This window comes from Eleutherodactylus coqui, chromosome 7 (genome assembly GCF_035609145.1).
Source record: "Eleutherodactylus coqui strain aEleCoq1 chromosome 7, aEleCoq1.hap1, whole genome shotgun sequence".
Taxonomy (NCBI): Eukaryota; Metazoa; Chordata; class Amphibia; order Anura; family Eleutherodactylidae; genus Eleutherodactylus; species Eleutherodactylus coqui.
This window is the reverse complement of record NC_089843.1, coordinates 219,326,232-219,334,426: the sequence shown is the minus strand read 5'-3', so window position 1 is coordinate 219,334,426 and position 8,195 is coordinate 219,326,232. Positions and strand designations below refer to the sequence as shown.

The 8,195-nt window shown below is 49.2% G+C and overlaps 3 non-coding genes across 3 annotated transcripts; all 3 read left to right on the top strand.

Moving 5' to 3' along the window:
• The first annotated feature begins 575 nt into the window (after positions 1-575).
• On the top strand, positions 576-766 carry LOC136573828 (U2 spliceosomal RNA). Its single transcript, XR_010786046.1, has one exon. It is a non-coding gene; the product is annotated as a U2 spliceosomal RNA (small nuclear RNA).
• A 2,899-nt stretch (positions 767-3,665) lies between these two features.
• LOC136573827 (U2 spliceosomal RNA) lies at positions 3,666-3,856 on the top strand. The gene has a single exon (XR_010786045.1). It is a non-coding gene; the product is annotated as a U2 spliceosomal RNA (small nuclear RNA).
• A 2,900-nt stretch (positions 3,857-6,756) lies between these two features.
• On the top strand, positions 6,757-6,947 carry LOC136573826 (U2 spliceosomal RNA). Its single transcript, XR_010786044.1, has one exon. It is a non-coding gene; the product is annotated as a U2 spliceosomal RNA (small nuclear RNA).
• Positions 6,948-8,195: the final 1,248 nt, after the last annotated feature.

Genomic DNA, 8,195 nt, shown 5'->3' with positions numbered 1-8,195 from the left:
ATTATGTACGAACCGAGCAGTAAGTCATATGTGACAACTAGCTGATATACCCGGCTTCGCCCGAGTTAACTTGATACTGGTGTTGATAATGGAGGAGAAGTTTCCTGAAAGTAATCTGAAGAAAACATGGCGGACTGAGAAAACCCAAGAAAACCTACACAGATGATGTAGGCAGATATGAGTGAAGAATATGATTTAATGAATGTAAAACTATTCATCTGCAATACATCATGGGCCGAGAATTTACATGTCCAAAAGAGTCCAATACAAATGACATGAAGAAACACAGCGTACTCTCCACAATGTAGGTGATGTGTGTGGAAGGTGGGGCAAGTATACCACTGGCCCTACGAGGGTATACAGCGGTTCTTCTATTCAGGAGACATCTATAGTCTATTTAATATACATAGACTTTAACCTTGTCGAACGTCGTCGTCGCCGCCGCGCGGTTTTAAAACTCTTCCATCTCCCTGGGTGCATTGTGGGTGCGCCCAGAGTGCCGGCTGAGCGTGTTGCCTCAAGCCTTGGAAGTGGAGTTGGGCGGGCCGGGCTGCAGGTGAAACCCATTTCGGGTTATCGCTTCTCGGCCTTTTGGCTAAGATCAAGTGTAGTATCTGTTCTTATCAGTTTAATATCTGATACGTCCCCTATCTGGGGACCATATATTAAATGGATTTTTAGAACAGGGAGCTGGAAAAAGAGCTTGCTCTGTCCACTCCGCGCATTGACCTGGTATTGCAGTACCTCCAGGACCGGTGCACCCCCTTTCCTACAGCAGTTTCCAAAAGCAGAAAAACAAAACTGACGAGCAAGAGGTGCAGCGCAGCTGTGGCTGCTTCTGCTGCTAACAAACGAGCACTTTGATTGACACTCAGCCCGTCTGCTGCCGTGGAGCTCGCAACATTGTATCCACTGTGCACAGCACAGGTACAACTGGAAGCAAAACAACACACAGCAGTTCATATGCCAGCCGCACTCTATAGTTCGTACCTACCGCTGCGCTAATAGCCAAGTTGGAAACATCGGGCAGGCACAGCGTATCCTGGCAGCCTGCATCTGTATGCTCCACGTATTCGGGTCATGGGTGTATGTGCAGGGGGTGCGGTCGCACCTGGGGCCCGGAGCCCTAGGGGGCCCATAAAGTCTCTCTTCCCCACATTGTAAACCAATGCTATCAATGAAGCTTTATAGTTTGGGGGCCCAGTCCCAGACTTTGTACTGGGGCCCCGCAGCTTCAAGTTACACCTCCGGATCAGGATAATGCTAGGCCATTCCAACCAGCCTGTGTGAGTGACCTGCAGTCGCTGGTAGTCGAAAAGCGGCCGGCCCCGGATGTGCGCTTCAGAGTGGACAGACAGCAGTGGACCCCCAATCACACAGGCCCGAGGCTTGCTATGCAGCACGGAATACCTCATTGGACTGCAGCGCTCCACGCGGGCTGAGATACACGCTCCACGTGGGATGGGCAGTATTCCGTCCATGAGGATCCAGGCCAACGCTTACAGATGGAGCAACACCCGGGGAGCAAAGAACTCCAACGAACGGACGTCTACTTTAAAAGGATGTATTGCTTTATTCAATGCATGGACACAGAAACAGTTCAACCGCTCGCTAAAGACCGCAGTCAATACAGTAAAGAGAGAAATGTGTCTGTTTAATGTAAACTTGCACGGAGCTCGTTTGTGAGCCACTGACTGAATGAATGCTGCCGCTGCTGCATGTCTGAAACGTGGTCTGACGTTACATGCACCAGCAGGGATAAGGCCTTGCCTATAAGCATTCCCCAGCTGGCAAAAACGGAACCTCCCTGCCTATTCCTCACCGTGGAAGAACGGAACCTACCTTTTTTTTAAAAAAAAAGAAAGCCACAGCAGCAGCCAACTCGATTTTGGTAGGCCGCTGTCTCCCCCTTGTGTGCTGCATTAAAAATGCACTCCGCTAAAAATAACTGATCCACGAAATAGAGCGTAGGGAGAGAATGAGGCTTCTAGATGAGCCGTCAGGCTATGATAAATTGTATCACACCTGGGCGATATGGATAGATGCCCGGAGCTCACCCCTATTTACTAGGTGCCTACAGACAGGGGCATGTGAGTAACACGTTTAAACCACAATCGTAAAGAGAAACAGCAATCCCGGAGCGCCCCCCCCTCCCCCTTTTTGTTTTATTTTCTCTTTCTCCCGTGTCATAGATACCTACCCTCCCTTACCGCTCCCCCCCCCTTCCCCTGTTTGTAGACCTTATAAAATATCACAGACAAACATTATATAGTTCAACTCAAAATTTATTTATTAAGTTTCATTGTCAAAGTTATTTTTACATTGCTTTGAGATAAGGCAAAAGTTTCCCCCCCCCCCCCCCCTCCATGAAACCAATAAAACCTATATTGAATAAAATAAAAATGATGCAGTTACTGGTAGTTCTGCAGTTGCCGGTAGTTCAGCAGTTGCCGGAAGTTCAGCAGTTGCCGGAAGTTCAGCAGTTGCCGGAAGTTCAGCAGTTGCCGGAAGTTCAGCAGTTGCCGGTAGTTCTGCAGTTGCCGGTAGTTCTGCAGTTACCGGTAGTTCAGCAGTTGCCGGTAGTTCAGCAGTGCAGTTGCCGGTAGTTCAGCAGTTGCCGGTAGTTCTGCAGTTGCCGGTAGTTCTGCAGCTTCTTGGTAGAGATAAAGACCATCTCCCGTCTCCCAGCTGCAGCAGAGACTGACTGAAATCGCTGCCAAGCCCGGTATTTATGCTTCTAAATTGATGACATCACAATGGAGTGACATCAGCCTGCCATACACCTGGCTCATGACATCACAAGGGAGTGACATCATCAGCATTCCAAACACCTGGCTCATTTGCATACAGTATGTATGTATGACATCACAAGGGAGTGACATCATCAGCATTCCAAATACCTGGCTCATTTGCATACAGTATGTATGCATGTATGTGTCTATCTATCCTATCCTATCCTATCTAATCTATCTTTATTAATTACGTAGAATATAGATATGGATTATTTCTGAATTATAGATTTTGTAGATATAGATTAAAGATAGATTTAAGATTGTGTGTGTGTGTGTGTGATAGAGATATATATATATATATATATGTAAAAAAAATATAAAATCTGTAGTTATGTATGTATGGCGGGAAAAAAAGGCCTGCTGTATGTTTTTAAGTTCTTCGGATGACCATGCCGTTCTATTATTCTCCTTACTAGGGTCTACTAATGCCGGCCCAGGGGAAGGCAATAAAGCCCTATGGGGCCGAAGCCAATTTCCCTCATTTCAGGTAAAAAGTTTCCATCCGTCCCCACTCGAAATGCGGCCGGCCGAAGAGATCCCTCCAACCGACCGGCCGACGCACCTTCAGAGACAAACTAGTGCTTGCTTCTAGTGTCATCGCCGGCTTAACCATCCTGGGTAGGGAGCTGACGAGTCCTGCATCAGCAGCAGCAGCAGCAGGCTCTGCAAGCCTAGGATGCGTGAGCACGGTGCAAGAGGAAGGACTGAGGGAGGGAGGGCGCGGTTGAGAAGGCGTGGGGCGGGCCTATGCAAAACTCTTCCATCTCCCTGGGTGCATTGTGGGTGCGCCCAGAGTGCCGGCTGAGCGTGTTGCCTCAAGCCTTGGAAGTGGAGTTGGGCGGGCCGGGCTGCAGGTGAAACCCATTTCGGGTTATCGCTTCTCGGCCTTTTGGCTAAGATCAAGTGTAGTATCTGTTCTTATCAGTTTAATATCTGATACGTCCCCTATCTGGGGACCATATATTAAATGGATTTTTAGAACAGGGAGCTGGAAAAAGAGCTTGCTCTGTCCACTCCGCGCATTGACCTGGTATTGCAGTACCTCCAGGACCGGTGCACCCCCTTTCCTACAGCAGTTTCCAAAAGCAGAAAAACAAAACTGACGAGCAAGAGGTGCAGCGCAGCTGTGGCTGCTTCTGCTGCTAACAAACGAGCACTTTGATTGACACTCAGCCCGTCTGCTGCCGTGGAGCTCGCAACATTGTATCCACTGTGCACAGCACAGGTACAACTGGAAGCAAAACAACACACAGCAGTTCATATGCCAGCCGCACTCTATAGTTCGTACCTACCGCTGCGCTAATAGCCAAGTTGGAAACATCGGGCAGGCACAGCGTATCCTGGCAGCCTGCATCTGTATGCTCCACGTATTCGGGTCATGGGTGTATGTGCAGGGGGTGCGGTCGCACCTGGGGCCCGGAGCCCTAGGGGGCCCATAAAGTCTCTCTTCCCCACATTGTAAACCAATGCTATCAATGAAGCTTTATAGTTTGGGGGCCCAGTCCCAGACTTTGTACTGGGGCCCCGCAGCTTCAAGTTACACCTCCGGATCAGGATAATGCTAGGCCATTCCAACCAGCCTGTGTGAGTGACCTGCAGTCGCTGGTAGTCGAAAAGCGGCCGGCCCCGGATGTGCGCTTCAGAGTGGACAGACAGCAGTGGACCCCCAATCACACAGGCCCGAGGCTTGCTATGCAGCACGGAATACCTCATTGGACTGCAGCGCTCCACGCGGGCTGAGATACACGCTCCACGTGGGATGGGCAGTATTCCGTCCATGAGGATCCAGGCCAACGCTTACAGATGGAGCAACACCCGGGGAGCAAAGAACTCCAACGAACGGACGTCTACTTTAAAAGGATGTATTGCTTTATTCAATGCATGGACACAGAAACAGTTCAACCGCTCGCTAAAGACCGCAGTCAATACAGTAAAGAGAGAAATGTGTCTGTTTAATGTAAACTTGCACGGAGCTCGTTTGTGAGCCACTGACTGAATGAATGCTGCCGCTGCTGCATGTCTGAAACGTGGTCTGACGTTACATGCACCAGCAGGGATAAGGCCTTGCCTATAAGCATTCCCCAGCTGGCAAAAACGGAACCTCCCTGCCTATTCCTCACCGTGGAAGAACGGAACCTACCTTTTTTTTAAAAAAAAAGAAAGCCACAGCAGCAGCCAACTCGATTTTGGTAGGCCGCTGTCTCCCCCTTGTGTGCTGCATTAAAAATGCACTCCGCTAAAAATAACTGATCCACGAAATAGAGCGTAGGGAGAGAATGAGGCTTCTAGATGAGCCGTCAGGCTATGATAAATTGTATCACACCTGGGCGATATGGATAGATGCCCGGAGCTCACCCCTATTTACTAGGTGCCTACAGACAGGGGCATGTGAGTAACACGTTTAAACCACAATCGTAAAGAGAAACAGCAATCCCGGAGCGCCCCCCCCTCCCCCTTTTTGTTTTATTTTCTCTTTCTCCCGTGTCATAGATACCTACCCTCCCTTACCGCTCCCCCCCCCTTCCCCTGTTTGTAGACCTTATAAAATATCACAGACAAACATTATATAGTTCAACTCAAAATTTATTTATTAAGTTTCATTGTCAAAGTTATTTTTACATTGCTTTGAGATAAGGCAAAAGTTTCCCCCCCCCCCCCCCTCCATGAAACCAATAAAACCTATATTGAATAAAATAAAAATGATGCAGTTACTGGTAGTTCTGCAGTTGCCGGTAGTTCAGCAGTTGCCGGAAGTTCAGCAGTTGCCGGAAGTTCAGCAGTTGCCGGAAGTTCAGCAGTTGCCGGAAGTTCAGCAGTTGCCGGTAGTTCTGCAGTTGCCGGTAGTTCTGCAGTTACCGGTAGTTCAGCAGTTGCCGGTAGTTCAGCAGTGCAGTTGCCGGTAGTTCAGCAGTTGCCGGTAGTTCTGCAGTTGCCGGTAGTTCTGCAGCTTCTTGGTAGAGATAAAGACCATCTCCCGTCTCCCAGCTGCAGCAGAGACTGACTGAAATCGCTGCCAAGCCCGGTATTTATGCTTCTAAATTGATGACATCACAATGGAGTGACATCAGCCTGCCATACACCTGGCTCATGACATCACAAGGGAGTGACATCATCAGCATTCCAAACACCTGGCTCATTTGCATACAGTATGTATGTATGACATCACAAGGGAGTGACATCATCAGCATTCCAAATACCTGGCTCATTTGCATACAGTATGTATGCATGTATGTGTCTATCTATCCTATCCTATCCTATCTAATCTATCTTTATTAATTACGTAGAATATAGATATGGATTATTTCTGAATTATAGATTTTGTAGATATAGATTAAAGATAGATTTAAGATTGTGTGTGTGTGTGTGTGATAGAGATATATATATATATATATATATGTAAAAAAAATATAAAATCTGTAGTTATGTATGTATGGCGGGAAAAAAAGGCCTGCTGTATGTTTTTAAGTTCTTCGGATGACCATGCCGTTCTATTATTCTCCTTACTAGGGTCTACTAATGCCGGCCCAGGGGAAGGCAATAAAGCCCTATGGGGCCGAAGCCAATTTCCCTCATTTCAGGTAAAAAGTTTCCATCCGTCCCCACTCGAAATGCGGCCGGCCGAAGAGATCCCTCCAACCGACCGGCCGACGCACCTTCAGAGACAAACTAGTGCTTGCTTCTAGTGTCATCGCCGGCTTAACCATCCTGGGTAGGGAGCTGACGAGTCCTGCATCAGCAGCAGCAGCAGCAGGCTCTGCAAGCCTAGGATGCGTGAGCACGGTGCAAGAGGAAGGACTGAGGGAGGGAGGGCGCGGTTGAGAAGGCGTGGGGCGGGCCTATGCAAAACTCTTCCATCTCCCTGGGTGCATTGTGGGTGCGCCCAGAGTGCCGGCTGAGCGTGTTGCCTCAAGCCTTGGAAGTGGAGTTGGGCGGGCCGGGCTGCAGGTGAAACCCATTTCGGGTTATCGCTTCTCGGCCTTTTGGCTAAGATCAAGTGTAGTATCTGTTCTTATCAGTTTAATATCTGATACGTCCCCTATCTGGGGACCATATATTAAATGGATTTTTAGAACAGGGAGCTGGAAAAAGAGCTTGCTCTGTCCACTCCGCGCATTGACCTGGTATTGCAGTACCTCCAGGACCGGTGCACCCCCTTTCCTACAGCAGTTTCCAAAAGCAGAAAAACAAAACTGACGAGCAAGAGGTGCAGCGCAGCTGTGGCTGCTTCTGCTGCTAACAAACGAGCACTTTGATTGACACTCAGCCCGTCTGCTGCCGTGGAGCTCGCAACATTGTATCCACTGTGCACAGCACAGGTACAACTGGAAGCAAAACAACACACAGCAGTTCATATGCCAGCCGCACTCTATAGTTCGTACCTACCGCTGCGCTAATAGCCAAGTTGGAAACATCGGGCAGGCACAGCGTATCCTGGCAGCCTGCATCTGTATGCTCCACGTATTCGGGTCATGGGTGTATGTGCAGGGGGTGCGGTCGCACCTGGGGCCCGGAGCCCTAGGGGGCCCATAAAGTCTCTCTTCCCCACATTGTAAACCAATGCTATCAATGAAGCTTTATAGTTTGGGGGCCCAGTCCCAGACTTTGTACTGGGGCCCCGCAGCTTCAAGTTACACCTCCGGATCAGGATAATGCTAGGCCATTCCAACCAGCCTGTGTGAGTGACCTGCAGTCGCTGGTAGTCGAAAAGCGGCCGGCCCCGGATGTGCGCTTCAGAGTGGACAGACAGCAGTGGACCCCCAATCACACAGGCCCGAGGCTTGCTATGCAGCACGGAATACCTCATTGGACTGCAGCGCTCCACGCGGGCTGAGATACACGCTCCACGTGGGATGGGCAGTATTCCGTCCATGAGGATCCAGGCCAACGCTTACAGATGGAGCAACACCCGGGGAGCAAAGAACTCCAACGAACGGACGTCTACTTTAAAAGGATGTATTGCTTTATTCAATGCATGGACACAGAAACAGTTCAACCGCTCGCTAAAGACCGCAGTCAATACAGTAAAGAGAGAAATGTGTCTGTTTAATGTAAACTTGCACGGAGCTCGTTTGTGAGCCACTGACTGAATGAATGCTGCCGCTGCTGCATGTCTGAAACGTGGTCTGACGTTACATGCACCAGCAGGGATAAGGCCTTGCCTATAAGCATTCCCCAGCTGGCAAAAACGGAACCTCCCTGCCTATTCCTCACCGTGGAAGAACGGAACCTACCTTTTTTTTAAAAAAAAAGAAAGCCACAGCAGCAGCCAACTCGATTTTGGTAGGCCGCTGTCTCCCCCTTGTGTGCTGCATTAAAAATGCACTCCGCTAAAAATAACTGATCCACGAAATAGAGCGTAGGGAGAGAATGAGGCTTCTAGATGAGCCGTCAGGCTATGATAAA